The sequence below is a fragment of the Vanessa tameamea genome, chromosome 3 (assembly GCF_037043105.1).
Source record: "Vanessa tameamea isolate UH-Manoa-2023 chromosome 3, ilVanTame1 primary haplotype, whole genome shotgun sequence".
NCBI classification, from domain to species: domain Eukaryota; kingdom Metazoa; phylum Arthropoda; class Insecta; order Lepidoptera; family Nymphalidae; genus Vanessa; species Vanessa tameamea.
Genome location: NC_087311.1, coordinates 4,280,560 through 4,297,554, shown reverse-complemented (window position 1 = coordinate 4,297,554; position 16,995 = coordinate 4,280,560). Strand labels below are relative to the sequence as shown.

General features: G+C 30.1%; 2 protein-coding genes across 3 annotated transcripts in view; both read right to left on the bottom strand.

The window, feature by feature from the left end:
• The window catches only part of LOC135194112 (putative uncharacterized protein DDB_G0285869), a 317,179-nt gene that overhangs the window by 105,441 nt on the left and 194,743 nt on the right, over positions 1–16,995 (bottom strand). The window lies entirely within an intron of this gene.
• Positions 1–16,995, bottom strand: part of LOC113397252 (cyclic AMP response element-binding protein A) — a 98,817-nt gene that overhangs the window by 68,312 nt on the left and 13,510 nt on the right. The window lies entirely within an intron of this gene.

Below are 16,995 nucleotides of genomic sequence, written 5' to 3'. Positions count from 1 at the left end.
ATTTTATAAAAATCTCAATGTACTCAAAATGTGAAGGTTCGTTAAAATTTTGACTGAAATATCGAATCCACCATAATAAATCTATGATTGATACGTTGTTTAAAAACAATAAATCTAAAGGCCACTGTACTTTCACCCAAAGCTAAGCTAGTGTGGATAGTGATAAGCATTTATATGCAATCAAATGCATCTATTACATAAACATATACATAAGTTATTTACGTAATAGGTCTCTTCCAATTTTTATGACAAGGTTCTATTCTTTGAAATTATACATATATTCAGTTGATAAAGATACAATATCTCCGACATAGATAAGTAAGATAATCTTGCTACTATTATAAGAGCGGAAGTTTGTGTGTTAGTTTGTCAGTCAATCACGTGAGAATTAATTAACGAGTTTTAGTACCTTTTTTTAATGACATTATAATATTTAAATTTACGCGTAGCATAGCGGGAGGGTGACAGTCTAGTTAATTATCCGATGAAATAAAATCTATTACATATCTAACGTCACCTTGTTTTGTCTTTTGCATTTCTAAAGGTTGTTTAAAATTCTAACTCAAAAACTGGTTGCTGTTTTTATACAGAGCTATTTCTACCTGACCTCTACAAGTTCATACGGGCAAATAAGTAAAAAATTGTTTAATAATTATTATTGTGGGTAATAAGTGAAACAAAATTATCAAAAGATACATTTTCGTAGCTCTAGGTAAATAATTTAATTCATTAGAAGAAGCAAAAATATTTTTTTTGTATTAGCATTACCTATAGTTCTTACTTCTTATAAAATAAGTCTTAATTTCTGCTTGTTAAGAAGCTTCGATCACAAAGATTAGTTGACTCGACAATTACTGTCATTGGCTGATTAGTGTCATAGTAAAAAAGTTATTGAGTTATACACTTAATTGCTTCAGTAAGCATTCTGTTTGTTCGTGTATAACAGTCATATTTATAAAAGTAAAAACATATATAATTTGATTTATATTTATGATTGGATATTGATAAAATTTTAGAACAAATTTTATGTTCTGACTTTCTTGTAACATTATTTCATAAGAAATAAACGAACTAATGATTAATCTCATGACCAGGTTTAATGTAAAAGTCTGATTCGTCAAATGTCATTGAACTCAGGATGTCGTAACCGTAATTTGAAGTTAAGAGTCTTTTACGTTGAATTTTTGCTGCGCCCGATAATTCTATTGGTTGTTTTAAGCCGAAAGCCTAAAGAGCATTATCGACATGCAACAAGAAAATGTAAACGTTTAAAGATATGTTATCTTTTTATTTTACGTTATTTCCTTAATTGCGTTTTAAATATTGTACAATTTATGCATAGTTTGTGCATCATAATACAGTATGTTCATTTTAATTTCGATATCATTCCTGATATACATCTTTACATATTGCACATGGATGACAATATTTCATATACATATACCTGTAATAAAATAAATAAAACTTTGTTTATAGATTTTATGAAATCAACACTATTATAAGTTAAGTTTCAGCTCAAACATTCGTTGTTCGTTTAAAATTGAGCTGAAAGATACAAGATATACTCAATAGGTGAAATTAAATATAACCTTGCATTATTTTATTCCACATTATCATAAAATATTGCCTGATTAAATCTTTAATGTACATATATACCATAAATATAAGATTGCTGTGCTGAAAATTGTCACCGTGTTTCGGTACCTGATTTAAAATACAATATAAAAAATAACCCACTCATTAATCTATTAAAAAAAAACATCATTGATAAATTAGACTTGTTATTTTGAGTGAACATTATCTGCTGATAAAGCGCTCAACAGCGCACTTTAATTTAAAATTCCAATCACACCAATTATAATTGGTTTCGTAAATTTAACTACACAATCATTGTATTTATTCTATTGTTCAGAACAAATAACTGAATATAATATATATTAATTATTAATATATAGGTATAATATTAGGAATAATATAAAGTACACTTTATATTACTGTAGCTGAAGAAAAATGAATTAGAAATACTTTTTTAGGTGACGTTTGTTAATTTGAAATATTTTGTACTTACATTAGTAGGATCTCGTTTAGGTTAGTTTGATCAATAACTGTATCAATATTGTACTTCTAAACAGCAAAAGTTTTTAGTGCTGTTTTGGTTTGAATGTGAAATACAAGAGACAACGTTCCGTAACGTTATCAGGTGTTAAAATATAGAGAAATCTAAATTAAAAGTCATTTAAATTCTGTTAATAGCTATTCGTTTGACAGAACTGAACAACGTTACATGTGTAAAGGCGTGCTATTCTTATCCTAATAGGACAAAATATTTGCGTATTAAATATGATGAGGTCGGTCAACGCTTTTGCCTTATTTTGCTTGGATGTAACTTAAAGCCGAATAAAGGCTATTTATTATTATATATCTATGGTCGTAGTGTTTTTCGTCAATTACATTCTAAAGACCAACAGACAGAAAACTGTCACCGATAAAAATAATTATTTAAGATAATAAAAATCAATCACATGATAAAAAAATATTAGATGTCAAACAGCTCGAATTTCCGTTATGATTGAATATTCCAGAACGTGTTTGTTTTTTTTTTAAACACAGTACTACACATTTTTTATAATATAAGAAGTTTATACCCCAGAGCAGACAGGGTGAGCGTTCCCATAAACTTTTATGTTGAAAACGTGAAAACAATTGAACGTAAATTTTGCACGCGCTAGTTTTAGTAGTTCTAATTGCTGATAATTTTTATTGGTACTATTATGTTTGGAACTTAGAGTTTATCTTATCAAGCGTTTTATTATAGATATTTTATATTCGAATTAAATGAAAAGAAATATGCACTAAACATATTACTCTATAATTAAAACGATACGCTTTACGAAATACATTTCTCATTTCAAAGATTATTATTGATTTGCTTAACATCCAACCTATACTGTGTCTAAGCTAGTTTGATAGTTGTCTTGTCTAAAAATCAAAAGTAATTATTTATGAAAACAAAGAGTTTTAGTTTATAATAAAGCTTATAAAATTATAGAATAGACATTAAAATTTCAATCTTCTTCATCCTGTTTAAAATTTGAGCTGTTTACAGTACTACAAGCGTTGACACATCCATTATAGGGTTATTGACTTGTTCTCTGTTGAATCGTACCGAGAAATCTAAACGCTTAAGGCGTATTAATTTATCATGGGATGACCTCTAGAAAGTTGAATTATTATATTGCCGTTTCAATACGTTCAACGTTCATACTAGGATTACATCTATAAACGTTAGTATGTTTGTAATACATTTGCAGGATTTTTTATGACTTAAGTTGTCTATAGCCGCGACTTGAGGTGACTCGTATTCCGAGACGGCAAACGGCATGTAGCTCTTTTAGGCCGTCATGTTCACTGTCCGCGCCTGTCTTTACTTCTATCTGCTTATACCCTTCGTTACTATATATTATAATTATATTAGGAAAACTATATATAATATATTTTACTAAGGAAACTGACTGTGTTTATTTATTTTATTTCTAGATATTCTTTCAATATACATCAATTTCGATGCTTCATCTGACGTGATTAGGATTTATTAATTTAATTATAATTTTTTGATATATTTTTTTAATCCTAGTTTAATGTCAATTTTGACAGAATCGTACAATCTACAGTCAATGTCCAAGAATCGAACAATCAAACTGAGCGAGATCTTCTACATCAGTCTAGTGTTGCTACAATTGATATAATTTAACGAGTGTTATTTATAATGCCACTGAATATGTCCAGTTACATAAAGTTTAGCTGAAAATAGTCAATAATATTGTATGAAATTGAGACGGTTGACGAAATTCAGTGCAATTGTAATCATAAGTGAATTTATAGTGTCATATATTTTACAATAATCCTACGTCGTATGCGTGTAGTATAGAAATTCATTATATAACGATTACCGATAAGGATAATATGTTGAGCCTTGAGAGCATTTAGAAATATGTATCATAAGAATTCTTTATCTTGATGATTCTATAATAATTGCTTGTGAGTATAACGATCAGAAAAATGGCGGCGTAAGTATCAAGTACATTTACTTATATTATAGGGGATAGTGCGGGTGTCTAGGTAGCTGCCAGCCACCTCTAAACAGGTAAATTTTGTACTCATTTGTACCAATTTAAAGTATAGAAAAGCATTATAACAGGCATATAATATGATACTGTAAGCAGAGGTGACCGGTTAATATTATTCATATAAGAACCCACGTGAAGTTGTAATAGACAGTTCCAAATACAATATGTTTTACATTCATATGAAAAATATTTTTATAACAAACAAACAAAAATCATATTACTGAATAAAAAAGTAACTCGATGACACAGTCACGTCTTAAGATATGATATTCGAGGAACAGCCCAGTTCGTGGTTTAAGGTACAGGAAAATACAATTTAAGTCAAAACTGGGGAATTCCATCCACGTAGTTCTTCATTATTAGTCTGATGGGTTTGATCAATATACAGTATACCTATATCTTTGATACTGATCGTGCTGACTCGTCTTTATAATATTGCAGCACGAACATCAGATATTAAATGTTTAGTTTGAAGTATCCAAAATGACACTGAGGTTTTGACCATAAGAATCAATCTTGAGTCCAACAACCAATTGTTGGAGATATTATATTGAAGATTACTTCAATATAATATCTCACATATTGATGTGCCCAAGCACATGTGCATTTTCTATTCTTCCACACTTATAATTCGAAAGTACAGAGAGTGATCCACCGAAGGACCAAAAGCTTTACGTGCATACCGATTAAATCACGGGCAACTTCCAATCTTCGACTCGGAATCTAAACTCGACTCCACGGTATAGCCAATAGATCAACGATGACAATATTATTTACATAAAAACAAAAAGATCCGTACTCGTATCGGTTATGACCATGAAAATCCAGTGATTATTATTATAAAATGAAGCGTCCTTTAGCTGCAGTTATTGAAATGTTGCCAAAGGATATTTATTTATAGATACAAAACGACGCACCACAAATATGCTTCACAGTACGCGGCATAAACGCAAAAAAAAAAGAATTTATAAAGAAAAGAAAGTTTGCAAATTAAGGCTGAAAACTTTTTGGTAAAGAACATAATTTAATAACAGAATATCGAGGAAGTGTACGGATTTAAAACAACCAAGGACTTATTAACCTTGCTTATAGGGTGGAACACCCTTCAGTAAAATTGAGTGAGCCTTCAATGATTTATCGCTGCCTGTAATCATTGGTTTCCATTCAAAACACAGCATAGTTTTACGAATTATTCCCTAAACAAAATGTACATGTAGTTAACGGTATTAATAAATATATAAATAATAATTAAAGATGATGTACTGAAGAAGGTTACGAGTTGTTTCGAGAAACAATAGCTGTAAAGGAAACTCATTATATTTTAAAAAATCAATATTATAAGTCAAAACATTGAGATATGTTTTTTAATAAGAACAACTTCACAGAAAACTATCTAAAAGCTAAAATTGTTTCTTCAATATAAAAATAAAAATACGGGATTACAAGTTATTTTTATTTCATATGTGGGAGTTTGATATAATTGCAGTACGTACTTTGTTCACGTATGACTGTTAATGTTAGAGAAAGCTAAACAGCGTTTACAATATCGTTAAATTTTCGTACAAAACAGTGTACCTTTATAAATGTTTTGTCATGAGATACGACAGAGATGAAAATAACGAGACTGGTGAAAGAGAAAAGGAGATAAAATATTAGCGATGCGAGGTGACCTACACTTTCGTGCCTTCACGATATTGCAGTCATCCATTACAAGTCATCATCAATCTTTACGAGCTCGTGATTGGTGATGCGACTTCACAAACAATACGAAAAGTTATGTGAATTCGATCCGATTGAATATTCAAATGTTATTAAAGTAAAAGTACTCCGCACTGAGTAAATATACATTACATGATATTTAACCAATTTTAACAATACGCTTTACATAACGCAAGCCGCGGCTTTCGAGTAATATTCCATTATAATTTGAAACCAGCGCAACTTTACTGAAACCTTATAAATAACAATAAAACTTAAATTTAATACAGTGTTTCGCAATAAAAAACTGTTATTTTTGTAAAATGTTCTTAATTTTACAAGCTTCTATTCAACTTGCAATTTTTAGGTCAAGTCATGCGAGCTGAAAGACTTCCATTTGTCCTAGTCCAGGGTTGCCTCAAGACGGAGGAACTCCTCAACGATTAACAGCATAGACACGAAATTTTGTTTATGAAAGTTGTTTATAGAAATGGTGTTTTAACGATTAATTAACTAACATGATTGAATTAACTAACGGTTATTATCACAGGTCTCGGATAATGTAAGAGAAGCGAGAGAAGAAAGAGGCGAGAGCTATCAGCAGAATCATTTTATTCCTGATTTCAAATCAAATGAAATTGTATTAAAGTCATCTTTACAATAAAGCTTTTTTTTTTTAAAATACAATAGCCGAAGATCACGGAAATAAATTTCCGTTTTTGGGTCTTGCTCAATTAGTATTTTATTCATAGCATAATATAGGTTCGCTAGAAGATATGTTAATAATAAACATTCGATGATTCCAGAATATTTGTATAATTATAATTGATAACAAATGTACTAATACCGATTAAACTTTGGGCCGGTATAATTCTGCGTTGTGTGAAACGAATTCAAAAGTAACAAATGAACGAGCCGGCCGGCGGATTGTGAGCGTGTAACGGTACCCGAGGAATGTTGCATCAACAGGTGGGAGACTTACTCCATTCAAACGTTCTGCCATTTTTTTGGACACAAATTACGGTATTGTGATATTTGGGTGAGGAATCGTATTAAATAATTTGACTTAACATTTCATTTACATTTCTTATTTAACAATTGCATCCTATAAATAACGTGTGTTGTAAATAAATTATATATTAAATTGAATTTGTAAAAGTAATGTTTCAATTGACATAAGTCTATAAAATCGTTTTATTGAAGTACGAAATATATATAAAAAACAGGTTTAATAAAACATTGAAGTAATAAATTTTTAATGGCAACTAAATACTTGCAATAAATCAAGTTACATTGTTAAAAGTGGAATAATTTAGTCTTACATTAAAATGTAGTTTAAAAGGAAATTTTAATATTATAAAGGAAATAATAGACGAATAAAATATACAATTCGAGAATCAGATATATATATTGTTTATTTTCAAATAATCTTATCTTCGTATAAGTTACATCTGATATTAATTATGCTAGAGACATTCGCTGGCACGTTTCCTATCACCCTGATAACTTATCAAAGAAGCTTTCATCCACTTGTCACGATTGTAACAGTATTTTGTATGCTATCAAGGTCGAATGTATTTCCAAATGTATGAGCTGGAATGACAATGCTTATCTTTTTCATCGAACCGCGTAATATATGTTTAATAGAGATTGTTTTGTATTTAGTTGATGGACATTCCATAGAATACAGTTTCGATTTTCAAATTACATTACATATTTGTTTTATACATAGAATAAAATCGTAACTGATCGAAATTTGTACATAGAAGATATTTGAGAAAAAAATAGCACTTGGAGTATTTATTAACGCAATAGATCAAAAAAATATGGTTTTTAGAATTTTTGCCTTTTTTTCTGTTCGTTTGTTACCGCTAATCTCTGAAACGGCTTTACCGATTTAGATGCGGTTTTCACTGATGTACTGTAGTCAAAACGGGGTAACATAAACATATTTTTATTAAAGTTGGTTTTCAAATAAAAAAGCTATGGCCATTAAAAAAAATACATCAAATATTTATTGAGCGACCATAATATAATACCCTTACTTTTGAGGCTTAAACTCACGCGAACGGAGTCGCGGGCACCGGCTAGTCTCATATATAAAAATGGATATTGTAGATGTATTTGTTTGAGATGAATAGACTTCCAAACCACTTTAGCGATCACCTTGAAAGTTAAAGAGATATTTGGATATTGTAATTCAACAATAGATAGCTCAGAATTAACGGTATATAGACGATTCAACCGATTACCATTAATATTAGTAGATATATACAGGCGGGACAATGTCTGCCAGGTTTGGTTAGGTCCATACTGAGAAAATGACAAATTCTAAATTCAGATAAAAGTCCGCGTACTGTTTATAAAGTACTCCTTAATCAGTTACTTTCATTTTGGTTTTTATATACCATCTAGTATGTTTTCATTTCGACAAAATATTTAATTTTTAAAACGAATATTATGATGGTGATATTATAACGAATGACTAAATAACAAGTTTGTATTTATAACAAGCAAACAGCTAATGTGACGGTCAAATGAAAATCAATTCTATATTTATAAATTATGTTTCAAATTTGTATAACAAAAGATGTACTACGTTCCTAGAATAAGTAATATACTAGTTAACTGGCCGGACACAGAATTGACGCTGCCGACGTGACGGATGCGAGTGATCAGAGAGGTATCAGTGAATCTACATTTTACGCGTTAGTTTAAAATCATGGCATTTAGAATAGACCCGTCGTAGTATTTTAGATATATTTGGAATTGTTATGGGAGTTTGCATAAAATCTATAGTATGTTATAATTAGTTACCTAGGCTAGCATTTTAACTGAGTGTATTATTTATTTAAGCCCTTACACTGATAATATTGGAAAGAAATGCCTTTTTTCATTGATAGTTCAAATTTCGATAACTATGGCTGATCTCATAGACTAAACAACTAAGAATGAGATGTTAGAGACCAAGCGCTAAAATAAAAGTACGTGTTTCCTGAGACGCGAGAGTAGCACTCAACTTCTGAATTCCATTCTGCTACTGAGAATCATTTAACGGAAAAACCCAATATCTCAATGACCGCTTTAGGCCAACGAGGTACATCAAATAATGGCATATATCCACATAACTGAATAAATAAAATATCTCCTCGTCAGTAGAGTCACGTTCCAAACTAGTATCAGCGTTAATTGTTAGCCCATAAACGTCAATCGAGGCTTGATTGAAGCGAGATGAGTAATTAAATAAATAATGTAAAAGTAATATGATAGGTTTAGCTCTATTTTGATATAATGGGTTTCTATTCTAGTACTTGGTACTTATGCCGGTCTGGTCTTATTGTATGTAATAGGATAAAAAAGTATCCGTCATTTGTATTGGCAATTGTGTGGGTAGATTTATCTTTACATTAGTATTTGGATGTTTTGAAGTATATATTAAAACATTAGCTGCGTAATTTTATCATGACAACATTTTTGAGTGTAAATATGTTGTGTGCATCCGTGCATGTTTATGTGTGTGTGTTTGCATGTGTGTAATGGAAATGAAAACTAATTATATTTTGTATTTAATTTAAACACGTGGGAAGAAAAAAATAATATAATTTTAGCTTTAACAGTTTATTCAAGCAATCGTCATTTTACAAATTCTATCGACAAGAACCGGACGAAATTCGATATCCTGCATGAATCATCGAATATTAACTCCGCCCTTTATTATCATACTAATGAGGTAAACTTTGTTGTTTTCGCTAAAATCGTGCAAGCACTCTGTTTGATGTGGAACATTCAAATGAATAGTTTCAGAACGATTTTTTCGTTAGTAATACTCTAGTAGTTTATTTTGCCAAACGAAGCCAAAAACTGTAATAGTTATAAGACTAAGGCTACGAAAAAGTCGACAATTTAAGATATTATTATATAATAGTTAGTGATAATTTGTCTGTAAACGAAATCAGGACGGTGGCTGTAATCATCTATAAAAAAATGTATAGTAATAAAACAAGATTCGAAAAATTTAACAAATATTACATTTTAAATTGTAACATTTTTAATAATTAGTAAGGTATTAGAGTAAAGTAAAATCATTATTAACTTACGAAAAACGAAACGACATTTAATATATTCTTTAGTTGCATAAATAAACGTTTGATGAGAATAGATTTCTATATTTTAAATCCGTTTTCTAAATAGCACTAAATAATATAATTAATTATTCAAATGTACAAAAACTTTTTTCAACTAGCAATATTTATGTTTCAAAGTCAGGCATGTTATACGTACTTACGCTGTATAACGGTGCTACCATTGACAAAAAATCTAATAAAAAAAGTAAGCATAATCGTGACATGTGCTATTAATTTGAACGCATCTAAATAATTATTAGCGTGCCTCAGTCATTAGCATAACAGGATCTCGGCCTCAGTTAATGTATTTCGTGACATTTCCAATCGACTGGTGTTGCCACGAGAAATAGAATACCGGATAATCCATTTAAACATGTAAAAAGTAGTTTTGGATATTTCTGTATAATTTTTCATTAAGCATTTCAATCGTTTGTGACTTAAAGCGTAAAGTTTCAAAGACAACCAAATGTTCAATCTTTTATGATTGCAGATTAAAAATATAAAAACTAGAGTCACAAACGACTATTAATAAATATAGTTGCAAAAAAATAAATGTATGTACTTGAAAAAAAATTAAAATTTGTTATTCGATGAGCAAATAACATTATTGAATTAGCAAAAAATATATATGTATAAAAACGCGCAAAAAATCTTACAAACCACAAGATTCAAGAACGTAAATAACATTTCGAATAGGTCATTTGATTTTACCTCTTGACATATGTAATTATACTTAGACATCGTTATTAATATAATCAAAGTAACTGTTATACAACATAAGCGATAGTTTATCTATACTTATAAAATCGTTTGTCCTATCTATTAACGAACAATCAAACGAAAAACCAAGTCTAGAAACTAAGCATACTTGAAGTTAGAACGGACATTTAATTATATAATAGAACTTTAAATATTTTAATGTAAAACTATCAGATATGCTAAATTAGTAACCGGCAATGACTTAGTCGACCATAGACCATCAATTCTGATAATGTCAACACGGACGTCCGTTCTGATCCAAATTCGGTCATCCCGTAATTCGTGACAGCAAAGTAACTAATGAATTATAACTTCCTTCTGCTATTATTATAAATAAAAGAGATTTAAAAGTAACGAATTTTAATTAATTATTATCAATTACAAGTATCATACGGGTAAATAATAATGTAGTTATATATCTATGCCTAAATGACATCCAATGATAAATTCTATTTAGAATTGTAATACAGGAATTTGTGTGCAAACTCGTTTGTGTCGGTACCATCCACTGATGGAATGGTTGCTATGCTTGCTGAGCTAATGTCTATGGAGTAGTGACTACTTACCATCAAGAGGCACATTTCGCGGTTCCCCTGCGTATGTTATAAAAAAAATCAATAAATGATACTAGTATTAGCTCAATGGTGTGTTTAGTCATTAGTGAAAATTTGAGTGAAACATACATATAGAATATATATGAATAATTATGTAAAAATTGTAATAAATATTGCTCCTAACATTATATGGGCTATGTCTTAACTAAATTGATTTATTATTATTATTATATAAATTTTCAAGTTGCGAATTTATATTTTTTTCTACTCTTATTTCAAATATTTTTTATTCATAACTTTAAAAACAATAGATAAGAAACAAAAAAGAACTTAACAAACAAAGGTGAAAAGGCACTGAACTGTTATACCTTTGCCTATTTAAATACAGATAAAAATGTTCTAAATTTACTATCGTAAGTAAAAAGATTTATGAGTCGTTAATCCGCAATAGACAAAAAGTTTCAATACCGCAATTTTGAACCATTATACTAGCTTAATTGAGATGATTCTTCGTTATAGTTCATGCTAAAAATACCGTGATTAAAAGCAGTGGATGGATATTGATTGTTTTTATTTACTATTCACATGGAATTTGGGTTTTTATTTGATAAGAAAACAACAGTAAATAGTGTATTAATGTCTATACTAAATGTCAGTAAAAAAGTCTTTGACGTTAATTTCAATGAAAGCTTAGTTGCTTACATAAATGTAGACAAATCTACTCAAGTAAAACATTCCTGAACGATGTAATGAAAATAAAATTGGAAATTACATTTTAAATTACCTATGGCACATTCGCTGAAATATTAGCGAGATGACTCGTTGAAGACATCACTTGACTTAAGCAAACAGGTGGAAAATAAGTCTTATTACAAAAAAATACGATTGAAATTGTGTTGTAAAGTCTACTAACAAAAAGATAAATACGAATAGTAACAAAACGCTTTTTTAATTTAATAGAATACCAAGTCGTTGACCTCACATAGGTGTGGGCCAATCAGCGATTGTCCATTTTTTTGGTCATTTTGGTTAGGTACTGTTATCTTATGCTACGTATTACTTACAAGTTGGAAGTGCAAAGCAATTCTAAAATATCCAATGACATGACAGCATTAATTCTATTTTTAAATCATAATTTTTTTCGCTCAGTAATATATGGCTAGTTTCATTGTTACCTATATGTATTTTATTACACTTTTATTAATTGAATATCGAATACTTTAAACTAATAGTTCCATTAACCGTTAAATGTCCGACGCAAATTCGAAGAATCTTGTATCAATCACCATTCACCAACATGCTGTATTTTACATCTAGATAAATTACTTTCAATTAATTCCATACTGAAATATATTTGAATTTCGTTTCACTTCAACAATTGATATTTTATAAATTATTAAATAGGTTATATAATCAACCGTAGATGATGAATCACAATATTATAGTGAATTTAATTATAGCTTAGCTTTGAACTAAAAGCAACACTTTCGAGTGGCCTAACGGACTTCGAGCACCGGTAACATGACCAGTCAAAAAGCGTGACGCACTATAGCAACCAAGGCGTTGTAACTGCTTGAAGCGAGTATAGTCCGCTGTCTCCCACGGTCATTAGCACTGGTTCATTTTCACACCAATAACTAAGCCTTACATATTTACAAACAAATCGCCATTGTACAAAGTTGCAACAAAGACTTATCGATACTCAAACGACAAAAACGATTTCATTTTGTACAATTTTCTGTTTTCTCGTCAATGTTAGTCACAAATGTTAAAAATATCATTTAGTAATTTTTTGTAAAATTACTAAATGATATTTTTTAATAAGCTGCCGCTTTAAGTCATGTACGAATATGCCGCAACTATGATCCATACTTATTTTATTAGATATTGGTTGTTAGCGAAAAGCCACTAATTCCGTTCGGTTACAATCGACCCAGATCTTTAGCCGACCGATCAACACAGTTTGACGTACTTACCGAATTATGTCATACTATTCGGTGTCGACTGTGACCGGTTAACAGCATTCGTTGTTTATGAAATCATGTTTTGTAAAATTCAATCGGACTCTTCAAAACAGACTATTGAATTTTGGCTGTTGAAAAAACCTATTTAACATCGTTCGTATAAATTCCATAGAATCTTCAGAACGGACTTTCCGCTATGGCAACATTATATCAAACATCGTTCGCATAAATTGCATACTCTATTTTAATAATTCATCATGTCTTTAAATAACGTATCCCAAGTCTTAGACAGAAAAACTGGAGCTACTGTTTATGAGTAGACTTTGTTTCTGTTTCTTTGTTAAACAAAAATATATTTAAAAATAATTATGATATATTTTTTAAATTTGATATTAAAATCAGAATATGCTTTAGAAAGTTGAAATTTTTCGTTAATCGGAACATGAAATATAGAAATCATTCAAGTAATTACAATAATTTTACATGCACTACGGATGTGACTCGTTCGTAAGACTTGCACGCATTCTTGTTATCTGTAACACGAGAAGAAATCCGCAAATGACATATTTTAGTTTTTTAATTTATGTTCTATGTAATTATTACGTTAAATACCTTATTAATAATAACACAGCTGTATTACGCTATTTACTTAACAATTATCTCAATGTTATTATTAAGAAGCGATTATTATATTGCGATTACGTGGATAGTGGTATCCACTGGACTATTTCAGTTTAAGTCCAAAAAATATCAACTAAATTAAATTAAAAAACTCACAGCCTACAAAGCCCTTAAGGAAGCGACATTAGAACGAATTAAGCACATTGCGTGTTCCATTTACATTGTTATGTAACTGATAGCAAAGATATGTACACGATAGCGGGGGTATATAATCATACATAAAACATACAGTTTTTAAAACGTTTATTCGTAAATCCAAGTTTACTTCTATTCTTCTTAATTAAATTACGGAATCAAAAAAATATTTAATTTTAATATTTTGGTTTTTGAATTCATAAATAAAATCTATTAAATATGAATATTATTCAATATATCGAGTTGTTGTTTGAGATGTTAATGACGTCATAATGTTGAATACCTTCGATCATGTCATCGAAGCATACATGGAAGGGAATAAAGAGCTCAAGTTAAAAAAGTTTGTGGACCTGATCAATATTAAAAAAACAAACTCGCATCCATTTACACCTGTTTCCATGACCTGTCGCTCAGTCTGAACCCAGCCTTAGTTCTCGTGTTCAGGACAATGTCGGGACGCATTAGGCACACTACGTCGCGTGCCCTATTTACCTTGTTTTTCAATGCAGTGTGTAGGATGAAGATTGCGTGGGAGCGACAACTGCCGCTGGGATGAAATTACTGAAGATCAATTGCCCGTAAGGCGAATTAATACTATATATTTTTGTACTTGGTTTTTAACAAACACGTATTTTGAAATCGCTACTTAATTTGTATTAAAAGATTAACTTTGTAACGGTTTCATACATATTTGTTTTATTATTTCTTGTCTAATCATAATACCTCACTACCTACCATTACGGATGGAATCCCACAAAGGGTATGTACACCACCACCTCACTTATAAATAACGCATATACATATTCCAGCAAAAAAACAAAATGCTATGAAACGAATACAACCAATTTCGTTTTTAGTTATTATGGGACTTTACCAGTCAACATTCGTAAACATAAAGACTTCAACAATCAGTAGAAAACCTGACGTCATTCCATAATGGAAGATAGTCGTGGGGAAATCCTTATGTAGTATTACGTGATAAGAGCTTGTTATCTTGGACGTTTAAAATTAAACAAATTATGTTTTCGGATTTAAAACGGTTTATCAAGGCTTAGCATAGTAAATCTTTTCTTTGTCCAGATATAATACATGCTCTGTAACATATAATCGGTTTCAGATGGATCGGATTTTATTTTATATTTTATACTTATTTTATTTTTATAATTGATTTAATAATAAATAATAATATATGTTAGTTTCCCTTAGTATATATTTAAATGAAAACTTTCAAGTATTGTTTAATATTCATTTTACATCAAAATTTAAATGAATGTTGGGTTTCTACAACTTTTGTCCAATTTGATACTTTATGTTATCATTATATGGAGGTTTAATGATAATTCGATTATAAGTTTTTGTATGGAAAAGTAAAAAATAAATATGTTATTATTATGTATCAGGATTATTGTATTTATTTATATCATGGTATAAAGGCACGCAATGAATATCACGTTACAAGAGGAGCATCAGGTTCATACCGATATTAATAATTCCTATAAGGCAAGAGGAAGTCCAAAAAATTGGATGGAGTGAACGTGAAATGTATTAGGAGTACTTAACTGACGCTGGCATTATTTTTTCGCTTTTATTTACAATCTGCCCTAAAGCTATGAACAAATCTATTCAGTCATCTGTTACTCAGAGCTAATGCCGGTCATCTAGCTCTAAGATATGATGACGTTTTAGTCGTCTCACATATTGGTCCATGGTGAGTTGGCGAGGGAGTTCGTTAGGGTAACGGATTAACTGCTCTTTGTATTTAGTTGAGCAAATAAAGACAGAGATAAGTGGAGGATAGGATAGAAACTAGAGGAAGGGAAAACTATATTGCAACAATAAACAGCACAAGGTTTATAATAAAGTAGACATCAAAAATCCCTAGCCTCTCCGATCCGTGATGAAGAATGCCATTAACCTTACGTAAAAAAAGTATCCGAAACGCATTTAGTCAGACGTAAAGTCTTATACGATAGAAAAATAAATTAGCTTATTAATAAATATTATTTTCAAATGAAATATTTACTATCGTTTCCAGGAGTTTTATTGCTATAAATCGAAGTCCGCAGTGCCATTTAATTCATTTACTGTGGTCTTCCTAATCGCATTCTCAGATAGTAGTTAAATCGAGTTAGTACTACAATTCATTTCATTGATACATATTATTCAATGAACTTATTCAATTTCCCATTATTTACTACGAGTTACTACTGCATCCAGTTTCAGATCAAACTAGATATTAAGAAGGTAATTCGAGCCCGTATCCTTGGACACATTTCCTTATCACACTACGAAATATTTACTTATAAATGAAATTTGGAACAAAGTTTTATCTTAAGCCAAAAAATTAAATTGAGTAACTTTATAATATGAATGTTTTCGTTGTATGTTACGTTCGCTAGGCACAAGAACGTCTGAGTTTTATTTTACCTGTACAAAGTCAGACAAATAGTAACTTTAATAAATTCGAGTTTATTTTATTCAAGTAAGCCCTTACATGTCCTTTTAGAATCATAAAAAGAATTAAATTAAACGTAAAGCTACAATCAGGTCCGAATGTATATTTTATTGCGAGGAACCAGCGAAAAAATATGAATCATAATAAATTTAAAGGTGTTCTTCAAAACAATATGCGGCTATTCAAGGGGGTCGGACTAGTAGGTACCTCAAAAGCCGGCAACGCGTTGGGAATTCCCTTGGTTCTGCAAATTCAATGGGTGGTAATAAACATTTAACATCAAGTGCACTGCCAGCTCGTTGGCTCGTTTTGAACAGTATATTCATCAGAACATTTTATTAATTTATTGAATAATACGCCCGTTAAAATGCAAATATATTTAAACGTTTAAAGAGATTTTTAATCAAATTGCTCAAATCGATAAAATCTGAAGTGAAAAATTGTGCCAATAAAATCATAAATTTTCCACAATGTAGAAATCGGCAGATAAACGCAAAC